At 56.2% G+C, this 18,652-nt stretch overlaps 1 protein-coding gene across 2 annotated transcripts in view; it reads left to right on the forward strand.

The window, feature by feature from the left end:
- Positions 1-18,652, forward strand: part of KCNJ6 (potassium inwardly rectifying channel subfamily J member 6) — a 187,946-nt gene that overhangs the window by 158,672 nt on the left and 10,622 nt on the right. The window lies entirely within an intron of this gene.

The raw sequence follows: 18,652 nt of genomic DNA on the forward strand, positions 1-18,652 counted from the left end.
CCTCGCTTCCAACCATTACACAATTCTCCGTCTCCATCCTCCTTCCTCAAAGGTGGAAGTGTGCCTGGCTTGGAGCTGAAAAGCCACCTGAGGCTTTGCCCGTGAACACGTTGCTCTGATCCGTGCATGCCTGTGATCCATTTTGCTTTGGAAAAGGAAGGGATTCTGGGATTTTTTAAAAACTCATGTTTGCGCACCGCAGCCACGGGCCGTTAACTGGGCCAGATGCCATTCTGGGTAACCACGGCGCTGTCCTCAGAATTCAGGAAAATACTCTGAGGCCTCTGGCAAATTCAAAAGCCTTGAGGTTTCCTGAGAGTCCCGCAGCGAGGGCCTCTCGTCCCACCGATGCCGGTCACAAAGGCAAAGATGCGCGTCCACTGTGGGCAGCTGCTGAGGTCAGACACTCACCCCACAGGGCGCCTCGTTATCGCAACGCAGAAAGACACTTTGTTAAAAGTCCTCTGGCAGAGGGTCCTGGAACTTTTACAAATTTAAACAGGGTTCGAGGTTTCATGTCGCGAGGAGAAAGCCTCGACTATCAAAAAACTTAAATGGAAAAGAACGAACTTCTGAACATAGATAAACAGTTAATAACGATGACATAAAAATTACAGTCATGGGTAATTTTTTCACCTATGAGGATTTTTAAAGTGACTTACAACATCTTGATTAAGGTCATTCTAGCTGAGTAACACTATGTTGAGAAGAAATACGGTGTCCCTTCTAGAGACTGTCCTTATAAACCATTCGTAAGGACAGTCTCTTGGCTGCGGTGGGTGTCTTTCCTCTTCCCAAGGTGTCGATCCAAAATTAAGTTTTCTAAGAATATAGAGCATGGGCCATCGGTGGAGCCTAAGCTGGTGTCTTGGCCACGTGAGACCATCAGGTTACTTTTCAGTCACAAGCCAAGCACGCATCCAGATTTGAGGCGACAGGGGTTGGAGCTGCCTCTGGGACGGAAGTGAACGGGGTGGGGAGAGGGGCCTCGGCCCACACAGCGCCGTCCTCCGGCCCAGCCCCCGCCCAGCCTCCGACGCGTAAGAGGCTGTGCCTCGTCTTCCACCGTCAGACACGAGGTTCGAGCAGTCGGGGCTGACGCGTCATGAGTTCTGACTCTCGGTGGCAACTGTTTTCTCTGTATCACGAATAGATCGTTAACTTTTGAGAGGGAGGAAGAGAGGGAGAGGGCGAGGCACATCTATTAAGTGCCTACGGTGTACCAAGAACTCGGGACCGTGGTTGGATACACGGATGTAAGTCGCATGCTGAGAAATCCAAGCTGGCTGTCAACGGCCTCTTGAGAAGATATGAAAACAAAACAAAACAAAACAAAAAACAGCATGAGAACACTGGCACCCCGAAAAGGAAAGAGAAAGACAAAGCAAACCCCGTCTGAAGGGAAAGCGTGGAGAAACGGAGGACGCGCTTTGCCCACCGATCTCCCTTGCGGTCCTTCTCCTCGATGAGCCTGCAGACCTTTTAACACCCGTGATTCTGAAAATCCATCAAGACCGCCTGTCACTCAGGGCGGTGAGCACCGTTTCTTCATTACCAGGACTCTGTCCACCAGAAAGGGATCATTTTTAAAAGCTATAGATCCCGAAATTTCCGCAAATGGGACTCCTCACTCCCTCCTGCAATTTCATTGAACTTTCAAGAATCTATATACAGACACGTGCATTATATATTGCACATGTACATACATATAGGGATGTAATATACATGCGATGCAAATATACACGTCCATGTGTATTTATAATACACGTATGTAAGGATATCGTCATTACAATTGAAGTATGTTAGTTCAGTGTATTCGTAGAAATTTCTCCATTTGACCTCTATGATGCTCCCTTTGGATCTGATATTTTAGCCAACGCTGACACCCGTAATGTCACGGTGACTATTAGATACCTTTACCTTTTTTAAGCCAGTCTGACTAAGAGAAAATACTTACTCAGCATCCAAGCCTGGTTTCCAGCCACGTGTCTGCACAGGCAGGTCTCATCAAAGTATAATCTCAGGTGTCACAACCTGACAGCCACATCCCTCGTCCCTCCCTCCTCGGCTGTTAGAATTCGATACCGTAGAACAAGCCTTGCCGGCGTTAAAGAGAAAGCAGGGCCCGACAGTAGGTAAACCAGTAAAGGTGTATGTAAACCATTGCAATAGGAGGAAAGAGACCTCCGTGTAGAGCTGGGCTCCTGTACAAATACAGCCTGGACAGGCAGGACTGACAGCCAAGTGGGGAAGGGAGTCGGCAAATAAAAAAATACTGAGAGGAAGCATCAAGGATCGGGGGATGCCGGCTAACCCTCCCTGCTGCAGGTGGGCTGCGGTGACCAGACATCACCTGGGGATGGTAGCGGACGAGGGACCCAATCGGATACGGATGGCGATCCGGTGTTGAGAGAGTCGGGGGTTCTGGTTAAACTGACTTAGCAGGACTCGTGATAAAATTGGGGTGTAAAGACAAAAGGAGAAGGTCAAGAACTAGTTGGGAGGAGGGTTTGGAGCAGAATTACTAAAACTGGGTCAAAGAGAGCCTTCGTCACCAGCCACGGGTGATGCCACAACACCCATTAGGCTGAGAAAGGAGTGTGCGGTCCACCAGGGAAAGCCTGGACTTGCAGTCAGAAGATGCTCGCACACCTTGACCCCCACTGCTCACTAGCCGTGTCCTTGACCGAGACGTCTGGCTCACCCGGGCCCCAGTTCCTTTAACTGAGGAGGAGGGGTGCGGAACCTGTCCAGCTTGGTTTTGATGATTATTAAATGAAATGATGCAACATAAATGAGCCTAGCAAAGAATCCGAAACGCAGCAGACAGTCGAGGGGCTGGGAAAGGGGTTGCTTCTAAAATGCTGGTGTATCTGTAGTGCTTCGAGGTTCTCCTCACCGGTAAAGGGACAGGTGCTTTAAACTTCTAAAATGTCAAGTTAGGAAAAGCACTCATCCTCCTTATTAGCTGGCGGTTCCGTCTTAGGCTGACTCTCAACCAGATGAGCTGGGAATCCCATACATAGATTTCAGATATGTTGGTAAGCTTTGGCTCTCAATTTAGCTTTACGAGGGACGAAAATGCCTATCTACCAAAGCTTACCAAAAAAATCAGCTAAACTTAAGATTGGAGAAGTCTCTCTTCCTTCCAGGTGTTTTATACCTGAAACAGGTCAGACGGGAGGGACGCCTTTCACCTTGTGTGGTGGGACTCAATGAACGAAAACATTTTAGATCCTCCAGAGTCACTGAAAATGCTATAAGCAGAACAAAGAAACTTTTTAATCATCGGGCACTTGTTTACCCGGCAACTCGATCCATCTAGATTCCAGAATATGACTAAGAACCCAGAAAGGAGGGGAGGCGTGCGACCCCCAAAGAGACATGTCCATTCATTAAACGTCACACATTTCAGCCCAGGAACTAAGATTCATTCGAAGATAAGAGAAGCCTTTTCTTTCTTTTCTAATGAGAAATCCTAAGGCAGCCGGTTGACTGGATTCTCAGGCCAGAGAAGGGCAGGAGCGGCAGATGAAGGGAGGAGGCGGGTTTGCTTAATGCTGGCTCATTAAAGTCTCTGCTCTCTGCGAGGCAGTGAGCGGGAAAGGCCCAGAGCTATAACGTAAGGGGGGCGGGGGCAGGGCGGGACACGCATAGCTGTCTGGAACCGTTACTGAGGAAAGTTAATGATCTTACCCACCCTTTGATCTCCTAGGGTCAGGTCTGCATCAAGGACAGAATAGTATTTGCGGATTCGGCAAGGAGGCAGGGAGACAAGAAAAACACATCTCGGTCATACTCAGCGTGGTCTGCTTGCAATGACAGGCGAGCGTTCGCCAGTTTAGAAAGATCCTGGCCGCAACCGAGAAGTGGTGGTTTATTTATATTGCAATTTCAATGGGGGGCGGGGGACCCTGGTCATCTGGAAAATTCACCCCGTGGCATATAATCCCCCGTTGCTGAGATCTTGCCTGGGGCCCAACTAGCCTTCCTGGCTTCCGGCAGCCAGTTCTCCCAGCCCAGGGTGTCCCAAGATAGGACACTCCTGTCAAGCTGCCTTAATCAAAGCCAGCACTGAAGCACACTGAGGGCCCCGGGCCATCGTTTTAACTGGTGTGCGTGACTGGCGCCCTCAGCCCCAAGGGGCCTCCCTGTGCCCTGGGAAGCTCCCGGCACCCTGCCCTCCGGGGACCCTTGGGTGCAGGCACCAGCTCTACTGGCCGCCATGATTTCCGGCTCCCACAGGCCAGGGGTCCATGCAGGCAGAGGACTGAACGGACTGGAGGTCAGACCTCCTGCGGTGGCCAGCTGTGACACACACGTGAGTCACAGCGCCCTGACTTTCCTCAGAAGGGACCTGTATTTGGCGCAGTGTTTCTTAGGAGCCGGAGCTTGCAGCCTCCAGGAATGGCGTGCGCACTGGCTGCGCCCAGGCCACCCCGCCCGCCCCGTCACTCATCTCCGCGCTTCTCCCCTCCCCAGCCCATCGAGTCAGGGTCCTGGCTCCGCGGTGCGCAGGAGCTTGAGGTCCGTGTCACAGGCATAGGTCCGCGTCCACGCGTGTGTCCCGGTTAGCATCTAACGGGAGTGGGCCCGCGGGCAGGTCACGGATGAGAAGCACCAGATCCAGGGCAGATCCCTGAAATCGTAGTGGTTCTTTCCTTCCCTGATGGCGGCCACCCGACCTCCCTCCTACGCAGCCCGTTCGACTTGGGTGACGAACCTCCCTGTATTTGCTTCCGCCGAAACCCACTACATTTTGCCTGCCACTGACCTCGACTGTGTATTAAGGGAAAGCACCTCGGAGCAGCCCCAAGCATAACCTCTCGATGGCCAGAGAAGAACCAATGTCTCGCTCCTTATGTCTTTAATTTCGATTTCGATGTTTTCACATTGAAAGCAACGCTCGCTAACGTGAAGAAATTCAGATGGTATAAAAGAGCGTGTCATGAAAACACACCCCCTCCACCCTCTGCTCTCCAGTCTCCCCCCAGGACGTAACCACCGCTCACTCGCGCGCCTCCCAGAAGTGCCCGAGATTCTTCAAGCTCACGTCCACACGCGTTAAGACTCATTTGTCTTTGTCACGCACATGGGAGCACACATTCGCCCACGGTCAATGCTTTCGCTAGACGCAACGGACACTGCAAATCTTTAGCAGCACATTAAACGGCAAAATAACATTCTATGGCACGGCCGCACGCTCGCTTACACGACCAGCGCCCTGCCGACGAGCATTCGGATGGCTTCCTGCCGTTCTTCCAATACGAACAGCACTGCGAGGAACCTCTTTGGTTTCCTTAGGGCAGATTCTTAGACGTGCGACTAATGCGATAAAGGAGTATGTGCATATTTTGCTTTTAAAGACACAGCAAAAGCGTCCTACCTGGGGTCATGTCGGTTCACAGTGCCCCCGCGCCCAGAGGGGACTGTGCCTGTGCGCACATACGGCCACCCGCACCGGGGATAAATAACTCGCTGAGCTTTGCCGGCGGGGTTAAGTGAAAAGCAGGCATCACTTCCATCTGTCAGAGTGGAGTTGCGCATCTTTTAAAACTTTTATCCCTGTTTCTTTTTCTGCCCTTTGCCCACTTTCCTAATGGGTTTTTAGCTTTTCCTCATTGGAAAACTATGTCTTACATAAAGGAAATTAGTCCTCCATCCATCGTGTGCTTTACAGATATCTTTCACAGTCTGTCCTTAGTCTCGTGGCTTTGTCGATTTAGTTTTTTTCATCTCTTGCCTGCAGAATCGTCCTGTCTTATAGTCCTTTCAACAGCTCAACTCTCTGACTGAGACCTTTGGTGCAGCTGGACTCAGCCAGGGTGCCAGCCAGCTCTGTGCTCTGAGTGACGAGCACTGAGCGACGAGCTCTGAGCCACGAGCCGATTATTCTAATACTATCCACAAGAGTCAGTAAATGCTCCTGATCTTCAGGCCGCCGTAACCGTTATCAGCCTAAGCTCCCCCAAGCCGCCTTTGCCAACAAGACTTCTCACAGTTGTGATTGTTGAATTGTGGCCCCCAAAGTTCATATGGTGAAGCCCTGACCCCTGGTACCTAAGAACGTGGCCTGATTTGAGAATAGGGTCCCTGCAGATGTCACTAGTTACGACGAGGTCGAGCTGGAGCGGGGTGGGCCCTTAGTCCTACGTGACTGCTGCCTTTGTACAAAGGGGACATCTGGACACGGAAGCAGGCTCGGGGCAGAGGTCGGGGGCTCGCCGCACCAGCCAGGGAACTCGAAGTCGCCAGAGAACCTCCAGCCAGAAGCCAGGAGAGAAGCCGACCGCCACCACCTTGATCTCCAACCTCCGGCCTCCAGACTGGGACGGTGCTTTTCCACCGTTGAAGGCGCCCCGTCTGCGGAGCCTGGTGCGGGCGGCCCCGGGCCACCCACGACCGAAGGGCCGTTTGTTTGCTGCGGGGGAGGGCGCGCGGCTGCTCGTCTTCCTGTGGCCCTGCGGTCGCGGTCACCCTGCGGCCCAGGCCATGGGCGAGGGGCGCGCGGGCCTCCAGCCTCCAGCCTCCAGCCGCCGCGGGGGGTCGCGCTGCAGGCCTGTCCCCAGGGCCGGGCCACCAGCCTCCCCGCCCCGGCCCCTCTCGGCCCAGCGCCAGAGCGCGGCCCGCCTCGCCTCCGGCGGTCCCAAGGCTTGGCGCTTTATCGTCCTTTTCTGGAAAACACCCGAGTCCGGCAACTGGATCTTCCCGCCCTTACGGAGACGGTGCGCCGAGGCTCCTCCCCGGAAGCGCCGCCTGCACCTGCTAACGTGCAATGGACCCGCGGAGAGAAGGCGGGCGGCAGCGAGGGAAAGGCGGTCGTTTCGGGGAACCCGGAGGAGGGTCTACTCACGGCCGCTCTCTTCAAACGCTGTGTTTTAGAAAGCGAGGATCTCGAGCATCCCTCTGAGAGGGGGTGCTCCTGGACCACGGCATCATGGGCGCCCACAGCTGGTTCCGTTGTGGGGACCCCACGTTTGCGGTCCCCCCACCACCCCGGTCGGCTCCCCGCGTCTGCGGTCCCCCCACCACCCCGGTCGGCTCCCCGCGTCTGCGGTCCCCCCCACCCCCGCCACCCCCGCACCCTGGTCGGCTCCCCACCCCCCCACCCCCATCATCTCCCCGCGTCTGCGGTCCCCGCCACCCCCGCCACCCCCGCACCCTGGTCGGCTCCCCACCCCCCACCCCCATCATCTCCCCGCCCCATCGTCCTCTGCAGAGACGATGTTTCTTTCAGGCTCCCTTTGTGCAAAACGTAGGAATTTTGGGGGGATATTTTGTAGCCGATCGCCGCCGCCTGGGTCTGCACAGCTGAAGAAATTATGATGTAAATCAGGAGGGCGACGTGACTCGGAGGACGTGCTTTTCCAGGAATAGCTTCCCTCGGTGGACAGGGGAGACTTGGGAAGCAAGGGCGGGGAAGCCACGGTGCTGGGGAGGTGGAGGGGTGGCCTGAGCACCCTTCCCGCAGCTCCCAGAAGCAGCCCGGCCCTTGGCCCCCATCACTCCAGAGCTCGCGGAGACGACAGGCTCACACCGCCTTCCCCGCAGGCTGCACGGACTGGACATGGCGCACTCTTCAGTGGACCATTCTGTTCACTGCTTGGACACTAAGCCACCTGTAGGGGGTTAACTGGTGGCCCCCAAAAGATACCTTCACATCCAGTACCTCTGAGTGTGACCTTATTGAGAAAAGGATCTTCGTAGAGGTCATTAAGAGTTTCGAGATGAGATCATCCTGGATGACCCAGATGGCCCCTGTGACAAGTGTCCTTATGAGAGATGGAGGAGGAGAAGGCGCGAAGGGGAGCCAAGGAGCATCTGGAGCCACCGGGAGCTGGAAGAGGCAGAAGGGCTCCTCCCCTGGGGCTGTGGTGGGGAGCGGGGCCCTGCGACACCTTCGTTCAGACTCCGACTCCCAGATGGGCGACGGAATCGCTTTATGTTGCTAGGAGCCACCCCGTTTGTGGCGGCCACAGGAGACAAATACGCGGTCTCTCCAACCCGCCGCTCAGAGACCATCAAAGCAAACAACACTCGTGAGATGAGCGAGCGGTGGGCAGAGCCGTGGCCACCAAGGCCAGTGCCCGGGGCTTGGACCCGGTGAAGAGCGAGCAGCGGCTGGCCGTCCCCCCAGCGGCCAGCCGAGCCCGGCGCACGCCTTGGCCTCCGATGCTGCGGGAGCTCCATGGCCGGTGTCCTCAGCAGGCCGTGGTGGCCGCCCAGAGCCTTGACCTTCCAGAACACTCCGTCTCGGTCACGTCCTCTTTCTCTTCTCCCCTCGTTCTCACCGACTGACGTCACTAGCGTGAGTCACTGGCCGCGTCCACATTCACAGAGAGAAAGTTTCACGAACAGCGAGGTGGGAGAACAAGGCGGGGACCACGCCAGCTCCGTGCGCACGCCGCTGAGGACGTGGGGCCGCGGGGCCGCCGGGCGCGGACCACGGCGGAGCCGACCGGAGCGTGCGCACACCCGTCGGGAGCGCCTCAGCAAGTCGCGGGGCTCTGCGTGGCTCCGGACACGCGGGATCCTGTGCTGAAGCCGGCAGTGGGCGCCTGTCATTCTCCGGTCAGACCGAAACCAACACAAGAATGACCCACGGAAGAGGAGGAGATGGGCCCAAGCAGAGAAGCTTGGCGAGCTCTCGAGCAGCCATCCGGCGACATCTAGATCATCCTTCATTAGACCGCCGACACCTTTGGGGGTTCCCTCCTCTAATATGAGACTTTCAAGTTTCTGGCAACAAATGAAGAAAGCCTGGAAAAGTAAGGATTAAGAACCCTCAACCTCTAGAGACAAGAGGAAATTTGGCCCGTGGCATTGTTTTTTCTGACGGGGCCCGTGGGGACCTGAGCTATTCACTCCTCGATATCTAAGTCACAGGTGGCTCTGGATTAGTTAGCGATCGCGTGGTCAGCTCCAAGGGTCGTAGCTTCCTCCGCACCCAGCATGATTGTCGGCCCCGTGCCCTTGAGAGTACCCTCCGCAGACACACGGATCCGCTGGTGGCAGTGAGCGTGGCTTCCCAGGAGAATGGACCCTCCGGTGAGCAGTGAGGTCCCACAGAAGACGCTTCACGAAGGGTCGTGAAGACGGTGGCCGCAGGGTTCTAAGCCACATGTGCTCCTAAGAGAAAGAGAATTAAGCAGAGAGATGAGAGAGGCAGAGAGAGAGGCAGAGACCCACAGAGGCGGCGGATGGAGAGGGAGTTGGAGATTTAGTCTAAGGATCGGCTCATACAGTTATGGGGCCAAGAAGCCCCAGGTCTGCCGTTGGCACGTAGAGACCCAGGAGAGCTGGTGTTAAGGTCCAGTCAGTTCAATCCCAAGGCAGAAAACCCCACGTCAAGGACAGTGAGGCAGGCGAGCAAATTCTCTCTTACGCCTTTCCGTTCTCTTCCGGCCGCACGGGCAGGGCGACCTGCTGTGTGTACTCAGCCCGCCAGGCCAGACAGTAACCTCATCCAGAAGCACCCTCACAGGCACGCCCAGGATAATGTTTAACTGAACATCTGGGCACCCACATGGCACCCCGAGGTCAACACATACAATTAACCATCGCAGTGCGGTTCCGGTGGCAGCCACGTGCGTCCCCGAGCGGGCCGGCCAGCTGTTCTGCGGCTCAGGCAGTGAGCACCTTGAATGTTGGCGGTCTCAGAAATCTGGCGTTTGGGGCGGCAGGGGGCGGGGCTGTCAGTGAAGCATACCGGGAGGGGGAGGGCCGTGGAAGCGAACGGGAAACAGCCCAACACAAGGACGGACGTGGCCGTGCCCCTGACAGCCGCCGACTGTTTGGGAAGCTGGCGCAGACGGTGCCACCGAGCATGCCATCTGCCCTGCCCACCGGTGCCCCTACAAATTCCCCATCGTGGCTGCTCACGTCGCTGGCTCAGTTAGCAGGGCCACGGCTGGGCACCGTCGCCAGTGAGGAGACGTTCCGAGTGTCACCGGGAACTGTGCGACAAGCCCATGATCTCAAAACAAGGGTTTCTAAACCTCCTAGAGAGTCATAAAACATGGAGGGGAGCACCCCACTTCGCCGTGGAGAGGACAGAGTGCTCAGCCTTCTCTTCCCGCTCTCAGAGGCATTTATCCAAAACACAGCGCTGACCACACCATTCACCGCCCCCCTGGTCTTCAACAGGGGCGGCGGTGATAAGCCCCCTTCTCTTTGCGATCTTCCTGTCTACACCCCAAGTTAACCAGCAGCTTCCCTGTGGTCCCATCGCATAGGACTTTGTACATACCATTCAAATTGCATTTAATGCTCTGCATTGTGAATTTCTAGCCTCCGCTAGAAGAATATCTCTGTGAGAGTAAGGCCTACGGGCTGGGCTGAAAGCAGGCACCCCAAATCCTTGCTGATGAGTAGATGTTTGAACAGATAAATAAATGGATGGATTGTTGGATGGCTAGATGAATTAAGGGATGGGTGAATAGGTAAATAGATTGATGGCTAGGTGGGCGAGTGGGTGGGTAGACAGATAAGTGGATGGATGGATGGGCGGATGGAGAGACAGTTTCCGATCTCATGGAGCTTACAATAGGCAAATGAAAATAAATTCTGGAGAAACTGACTAAGGAAAAAATGTCATGGAGAACAGCCTGGTCGAGATAAAACCATGTGAAAGACAAAGCATAGATTTTTAGTGCCAACAACAACAAAAGGGGAGGAGGGGAAAAGGAAGGGACGTGAGGAGGGAGGCCAGGGCAGCGGTATTTTGCAAACCCGAGGATTCGGTCCTCTCGAGCGAAGCTGGGCTGTTTGAGGCTGCTCCGTATCATTGTCCCCGTGGAGCACTGCAGACACACTCTCCTGGCCGACTCGCCCTCTGGGTGGGTCACGGGAGGCTGCAGGGCCAGGGTGGGCAGGAGCTGGCCTCCGAGCACAGAGCGGTTGCCATGGGAAAGCCATTGTCACTGGAGCCATGTGTACCGGCCCTCCCCGCCCCTCCCTGGGCTGCCGCATCTCAGCGGGAGGGGTGGGGCCTGCGGTCCCAGGCAACTGCCCAGTGGACACTGGGGGCACCCTGGCCAGCGAGGCAGTGGGCACTGGTGGCACCCTGGCACCTGAGGACAGGGAGTCAAACCAAGCAGGGATTCCTGACACTGGACAGTCAGACGCCCATGCACGGCATCGGCCTGGCTGGGAGCACTGTCCCTAGAGTCAGCTGACCAGAGCTGTGGTCACGACGGCTAATGTCTCAGGCCCCAGCACGGAGGATGGCAGGGCCATGAGGGGTGCGGAGCCGCGGGGAGACCAGACATCCCCAACGATTCGGGTGGAGCCCTCTGCTCCTCCCTGGTCTTCCACCCAGGACCGCGGAGGCCAGGGCTCCTGTGTGGGGGGACCCCTGCGCATTGCATGTGTTTTCCAGCACCCCTGGCCTCTGCTCTCTAGATGCCCGTAGCACCCCTGCCCCTGTCGTGACGATCGGGTGTCCCCAGACATGGCCGATGTCCCCACATGGGCAAAGCTGCTTGGCTGAGCCCCTCTGTTCTGGGGAGGCTCTCCTTGTTTTCCTCATTCACTTGACGCCCCCAGGCCAGGCCAGCCCTGGCCCAGCCCCAGGAACACCCATCCACAGCCCCCAGCACCCCGCTCTGCGGCCCACCCACAGGGGTTCATCTGTCCGCGGTCGCGCTTCCATCCACAGTGATGCCCCGGGGGCTCCGTCCGGGCTGGTTTTGGGGCGCGAAGGTGAGTGATGGGCAGGGCCTGGCTTCAGGGACTGAGCCCCCACCGACCCCGCCTACCTGGCCAGGTGCTCCCTGAGGTCGCAGGCCCCTCTCCTGGAGGAAGGCCCCATTGCTCCCTCCCCGCCAGGCCCAGCGGTCAGTTCCCCAGGCCGTGGACCCCACGGCCCTGCTCACCGCCCTGCTCACCGCCCCGAGGTGGCAGAGGCCCTCCCATGCGACGTCTGCCACAGCTTGCCAAGTTTTCAGGCGCCCACGCATCGCCTGGGCGTGGTGTGCAACGCAGGCCCCGATTTCAGGGGTCTGCGTGGCTCCAGCCAGCTCCCGGGTCTGCTGCTGCCGCTGGCCCCGGACCCCACGAGGGGGGAGGGCCTCGCTCCACAGGGAAACCCTGACCGATGCGCGGCAGCGGGCACACCGCCTCCCACGGACGGGTGACCAGGCACCCGCGCTACGCATGACTGAGCCACAGAAAGCTGGGAAACGGGACGGTGCAGCCACAGACTAGTCAGGGAGGCGGACGGCGAAATTCTTCTTCCCGCATCCGGGGCGTCTGCGTGCGGGTTTGAAACTGCTGGCGGGGGGCGTGAAGGGCCCCGGCGACGGGGGCGGCACCCAGAGGCCGGCCAGGCAGGCCCCCCACCCCCATCTCCCACGGGCTACGGTGCACCCCTGGCGCTAACGTGGCCACCGCAGCCGCCCGTCCCAGAGCTGGGGTCCCAGGGAAGCGCGGGCGCAGCGCCGCCCCAGGATGCCGGGGCCCGCGAGGCCGCTCGGGGTGGCCCGGCGGTGGCGCCTTCGCTGCGCGCGTGCGCGGTGGCGCGCGGCCGTGACAGCCGCTGCCCGGTCCCCAGCGCCGGCAGCGCGCGCGGCGGGTCGCGGTCCCCGACAGACGCGCGCGCGAGCGCCACCGCGTGGTGCAGCGGCCGCACAGCCGGCCCGGCCTCACGGTTTCCGAAGAAGCCGGGGCGGTCGCTCGCTGAGAAACGCCCCGACCTTGATGCAGTCCCTTCCGAGGTTTGTTCTGTGTGGCGTTGATCTCTCCGGGGTGTCGCCATCGTCTCTGAAAGTCCAGACAACCGAGGGAAAGGGCCGGGGTTTGCGCTGACCCTTGGTTCACGCGTGGAGCACGTGCCATCGCCAGGCAGGACAACAGCGCAGACGGGACAGTTCACGGCACCAGGGCTCAGCCCGAGGGAGACCCGGAGAAGGGGTCCCTGGAGCAGGGGTCCCCGGGGCGGGGACAGGAGCGCGTGCAGGCCCACCTGAGCCACTGCGAGGACTGCGGCTTTTGCTCTGAGAGGAGGGGGCCTCGACGGGGGCGGGAGGTGGGACAAGGTGGGCCACCACACGACGTGCATTTTAAGGTCATCTGGCTGTCGCGTGGGCGGGGATGACCAATGTCCAGGTTTGTGTGGGAACGAGGGGTTTCTCCTGGCATTCGGTGCTCAGTCTGGGAGTGTCACGGCAAGCCTGGGGGAGCTGGCCACCCCACGTGTGGGTCACAGGCGGCAGAGGGTCCGCTGCAATAACTCAGGTGACAGGCGGTGTCGGGCAGGCTGGGTTGAAGGTGGGGGAGAGGCAGCGACTCGCAGTGCCTCCCCTGACCCCACACTCCAGAACAGCCTGTTCTCACTGTCCCCAGGGCCACTGGCTAGAGGGGAGGTGGTGGCCTTCGCGTGGGCGGATAAGCCGTAATCGCTGAAGCGAGACCACGGGGCTGACGCCGCCCAGAGGATGCGGGCCGGTCAACCCCGCTCTTCCAGGCCGCCTCACGGTGTCCCCAAGGCGCAGCGGGGTCTCTGCCCCTTCTAGCCGCCACCGATCCGCCTGGTGAACTCCTATCCACCCCTCAAAGCCCAGCACAGCACCCAGCCCCTGACGGGTGGGTGGTCAGCGAGGGGAACCCAGCCCCCCACCCCCGCAGGAACAGGGGATCCCCGCCACCGGACCAGGACGCGTGCTGATGAGCACCCTCACTTCTGAGGCTGGAAGACGGATCCTGTGCCTGGGAAGTGAGGGCCGTGGCCCCGGGAGGGAGGACGGATGAGCTCAGGAGCCGTTCCCTGAAGGAGGAGCAGGGCGCGGCCATCGTGACACCCCTCCTGACCGCGGGTGGGTGCTCGCACGCACAGGCGGGTGCCCGCATGCACGAAACCACCAGCACGTTTATGCCTTCCGACAGGGCGAACCTTTTCTCCTGACGTGGTGACCCTTTCATCGCCTGCAATACCTCTCACCTTAATCCACTTTGTCCCAGATCGATACAGCTACACAGGTGTCCTTTGGGTGACCAGGACCCGATAGATCTCTTCCTATTATGCTTCTTCAGAACTTCCATGTCCTCCTGCTTTAGGAATGCCTCTTACAAACAGGCTGTAGCTGGGTATTTCCAGAACTTGGTATGACCCTCCTCGTCTTTTGCCTAGTTTGTCGAGAGCTTCAGGACAGTGGTCTTCCAGCTTTTTTGCTCACATACTCCTTGAAATGTTTGTCAAACTATTAGGCTTCTCATCTTTTTAATTTGACATCTAAAATTATCATGAGTTTAACTGCAAATGGCTTTTTGACATTGTAAACATTTACATTAAGTCTTTAATGATCACATAATTCATTTAAATATATCCCATGGAATATAAATACCTTGAAATTCAGTACTCATCATCACCCATTTAAAAAACACAAAACAAGCTTTACCTTGAAATTCTGAATTTTTAGTGTCCCTTTTTTTCTTGAACTTATATTTTGATTTCATCTCCCTCACAGAATTTTATCCTAATGCATTACATTGTTATGTGTCAAAACCTTTTTTTGATCACACTACCAGATTTCTTTGCAACAGGAATGTATATGTAAACTTACATTTTAAACATATTCCTATGACCATAAGGCTGTAAGGACTAAATCGTTTTTTTTCTAAATAGTTATAATTATGACATAAATAGAACACGAATGATCAAATTTTGGTAATTATTAAGTAAAAACAGCAAATTTTTATGAGAAATACATCTCTTAAGGTCACAAGTAGAGTTTTAGTTTTTACAGGTAGCCATAGGTTAATATTAAATACTGGTAGCCTGAGACAGGGTTCAGCACTATTTCTATTCTAAATCTTATCAGTTTAGCCGTAAATAATGAAAATTGTTCTTATAAATATACAAAAGAGAATAAGTATTGATAGAGCATGTCACTCAGTTCCTTGATCTTCTTTGGAGTAGTTTTAAAAATCACACGTTGATTAATTATCAAATATTATTTTAAACAATCTATAAGCCAATAAATGATTTAGGTCCTACTGCAGTTTTGTTGAAAACAAATCGTCAAGAACCAACTAACCAAAAAATTTGCCTCTAGTCAATATAGCTAATCACATGCTCAATTTCAAGGAATTATACAAAAGGGGGCTTTGTCAAGACATTTCAAATAGCTATTAATTAAATCAGTTATTCTAGTTGAAAGCATCTCTTTTAGCATGTTATTTCCTTTTTTTTTTTGAAAAATAGAAATATTATCAATTTCAATAGACCTTTGCCAAGGAGATATTGAATGGGGAGAAGTTAAATAGGGTATTTAATAACATTTTAGCAAAAGATAATAAAAACGTTACCCTATGAGCCTGCTAAAATGTCGACAAAACTCTAAAATAATAACTTACTTCTTAGGTATGTCGCTTCTTGGCAAAAAAAAAAAAAAAAAAAAGATAATAATGATCTGCTAGATGTGGACATTTTCACCATTCCGTCCTTAAAATCATGCGAAAGGACCAGCCTGAGGACAGCAGGGAAAGACAGGGCGCGCCCAGGTTAGCGGGATGAAGCGAGGCGAAGGGGCCTGAGCCCGGCATGCCGTCTGCTCACGGCCCTGTGCGTCCCCGAGGCCGCGCACGAGCGGAGAGGGCACCGGCGGGCGGTCCCGATGCCGGCTCCCAGTCCGGAATGTTCTGGCGCTTCCCGCTCCAGGCAGGGGATGAAGACAGCGGGTGCCCGGAAGGCCGCCGGGGGCGCGTGGCTCCCCGGTCACAAGGATCTCGTGGCGCTGACCCTCCTCACGGCCCCTTTGTCCGCAGCCTCAGCGGCTCTTGCCTTCTGGGGCATCGATGCTGGTGAAATGTCAAGGGCAAGGGGACCCGTCGTGAAAGAAGAGGCTGCGGGTGTGCGCCCAGGCGGGCGTGCTTGGGGGAGGCTACCTGATGGCGAGGCTCTGCAGGTCACGCCGTGCCAACCGCCCCCCCCCCCGGGATAAATGACATGCCCAGGGGCCACAGCAGCTGCTGGAGGCCGGAGGTCGTGGCCTGCCCCAGCCCCCCTCACCTCGGTTTCCGCAGCACACTGGGCCTCCGTTCCCCCTCCCTCTTCCTGTCCCTCGGGCCTCCCCTCCCTTCCACCAGACCCGTGACAGTCCCCATGTGCCGAGCGCGTGTGTCCGGGCACCGGGTTGACTAGCTCGGGCTGTCCTGCCCCTCTGGGTGACTTCGTTTCCCCTTTTCCAGTCCCATCTTCTCAGCCACATCTCAGACCTACCCGTTCATCCTCAAAAGTGCATAGAGCATCACCAGCGCTGGGGGTCGCAAAGGACCTGCCCCATGTGTGAGGGGGTGGCCGCTGTCCCCCGCCCCACTTAGAACAACGGTTTCGTTGCCGGTAAGGGCATCCCGAGAGCTGGGCTCACTCTCTGAGGCTTCTCTGCCCGTCTTGGTCAACCTTTTTGGTTCACGTCCAGGACTCCGCTGGTGCCAAGTTCGCCGTCAGGAATGCGACCTCACAGTGACAGACTCTGCTTGTTGAACAGTGCGACCCGGATGGTGCTACAACTTCCAGGAGAGCTGGAATGAAACAAAACCCAGGCGCTGCCTGGATCTCTGCCCTGAGCTCCCGCAGGGGCTCTGGGAACCGCGCGCCCTGCATTCTCACCGAGGTCAGCCCTCACAAAGCGGTGGAGCGTTTGCGGCCGGGGAACTTGGTAAAGAACGCATCTCTAGTTTGCAAACGAGTCCAGGGCATTCCCAACTCGCTGTCCTGATAATGGAGACACTGCAAATGAATTACTCATTTGGGGAACACAAACGGGAGTCTGTGTTTTTGAAAAGTGGGAGCCAACATTTCTAAACAGGTTTTTAATGTTTGGGGGCGGGGGACGGGGGAGCAGAGTGGAAAGAAGAAGATCAGCCTGGGAATTCTGAGAGTCCAGATGAGCCCCCAAGATCTGCCACTAGCCAGCTGGACAGACTGGGGCGAGCGGGCACTGCCCCCAGCGGTCCCCACCCTGCCCTTCGCCAGCTGCCCAGGCGATCCCGGAGACACGGCCCAGCAGCTCCGCTCCGTTTCTCCAGACGCCTTGCTGGCCCCGGCTCCACGGGATGCATTTCGAACTATCTCCCTCGTCCTCCCTCAGCAAATGACCTTATTCTCTCTGCCTTCATAAAGGAAATGGAACACACTGGATGGGCGCCCCTCCACCCCCCCCCCCAAACAAGCTCACGCACCCTCCCCCCTCTGCCCGCCCCCCACCCTCCACCCTCCTGCAGGAGTCTGCTCCTGCCCTCTGCGGTGGGCCTCGCCCCCTCTCGCCTTCTGCAGAAACTCAGGTGACCCACCTTCTGCATCCTGCTCCGGTTTTCGCGATGCAAGTCCTGCGCCCCAGGACGGCCATCCCTGAGACACGGTGGATAAATGCCGTCTTTCTCCGGAACGGCCGTCCCTCCCACACCAGAGTGTTCTTCACAGCGACGTCATCGCGGCATTGTTGCGGAGGGCTTGCGCGACTTCCAAAAGAAAAATTCCTCTCTCCGTCGCCATCAATTTCTCGTTCTACATTCCTTAATAACTTTCCATCGAGGAGTATGTAATTATGATGAATTTCGAGTCTGTGGAATCATATCGAAAAGTGAGTGGAAACCAGAGATGGAGGCCAGAGGGGAAGAGGCATCACGTCCTCCTCCCCGAACCTAAACGTTTCCAGGTCATGGTCAGCACCCCACCCCACCCCTGCTCCTATGACAGGTACATCGAGGGGAGGGAAAAGAGGAGCAGTGATTTAGGAACTCCCTTTCCTAGATGACCTGACTTCAATATTTCCAGTTCTTTAGAAAGAATTTCAAGACCTAAAGTAATGAATCCCGTGTGATGCGACTCTAGACATCACCAACCCGGGGAACTGGCGGGCGACGGGGAGGAGGCTGGTCGTCATCATTTTGTCAGGCTGACCGAGGTCCAGGACGTCTGTGGTCCTGGGAGCCGTGGCGTGAGCTCGAGACCCCCTGTTCCACGAGGAGGCATTTTAAAGGTGCACCTGTGGGCAACGCAGTTAGGAGAAGATGCTGAAAGAGTGAAGCTCAGTTGTCCAGAGAGGAAAATAATTCTGTCCCCCAAACTCAACACAGCAGTCGCCTGATACGTTGAGTTGGCTGTCCCCAGTGAGGGACGTCCCGCCCGCCTGGCCGCTTTCCTGATGAACACAGGGGCGCGGGAGGACGTTCCCGAGTCCTAGGTGCTGGTACCTTCGTGGGCTGCCTGTTCCATTAAGAAAACTTTTAAATTATATTTTATAACTGAATTAGTATAAGGATGAATGCATGAGCATTTTGTTCTACCCAAAAGTTTATTGTTTTCTTCTGATTTTAAAAGAAGTTAACATTTTTCATGGGTCCCTGAGGGCACTGGGGGCACTGGACCCACCCGGCTGAAGGAGAAGTGACCCGAGGGAAGAGAGAGAGAAGCCCTCACGTCCTCCGAGGGGTCCCAACAGAACCGTTAACCTCAGGAAACAAATGCACCAACGGCATTCTCATTCTCATTCTGGTGTTTTATGCCGACTCTGTTACCTAGCTCTCTTTTCCAAGGAGGTGGGTGGAGTTTTTCTCATTCTGTCATTTCGCATTTAAAAGAAAGCTACCTGTGTTTCCCAGGCTGTCAAGGGCCCGTGTGGGGTGTTCGTGTAAATTACAAAAGGGTCTT

The sequence above is a fragment of the Rousettus aegyptiacus genome, unplaced genomic scaffold, assembly GCF_014176215.1.
Source record: "Rousettus aegyptiacus isolate mRouAeg1 unplaced genomic scaffold, mRouAeg1.p scaffold_m13_p_4, whole genome shotgun sequence".
Classification (NCBI taxonomy): domain Eukaryota; kingdom Metazoa; phylum Chordata; class Mammalia; order Chiroptera; family Pteropodidae; genus Rousettus; species Rousettus aegyptiacus.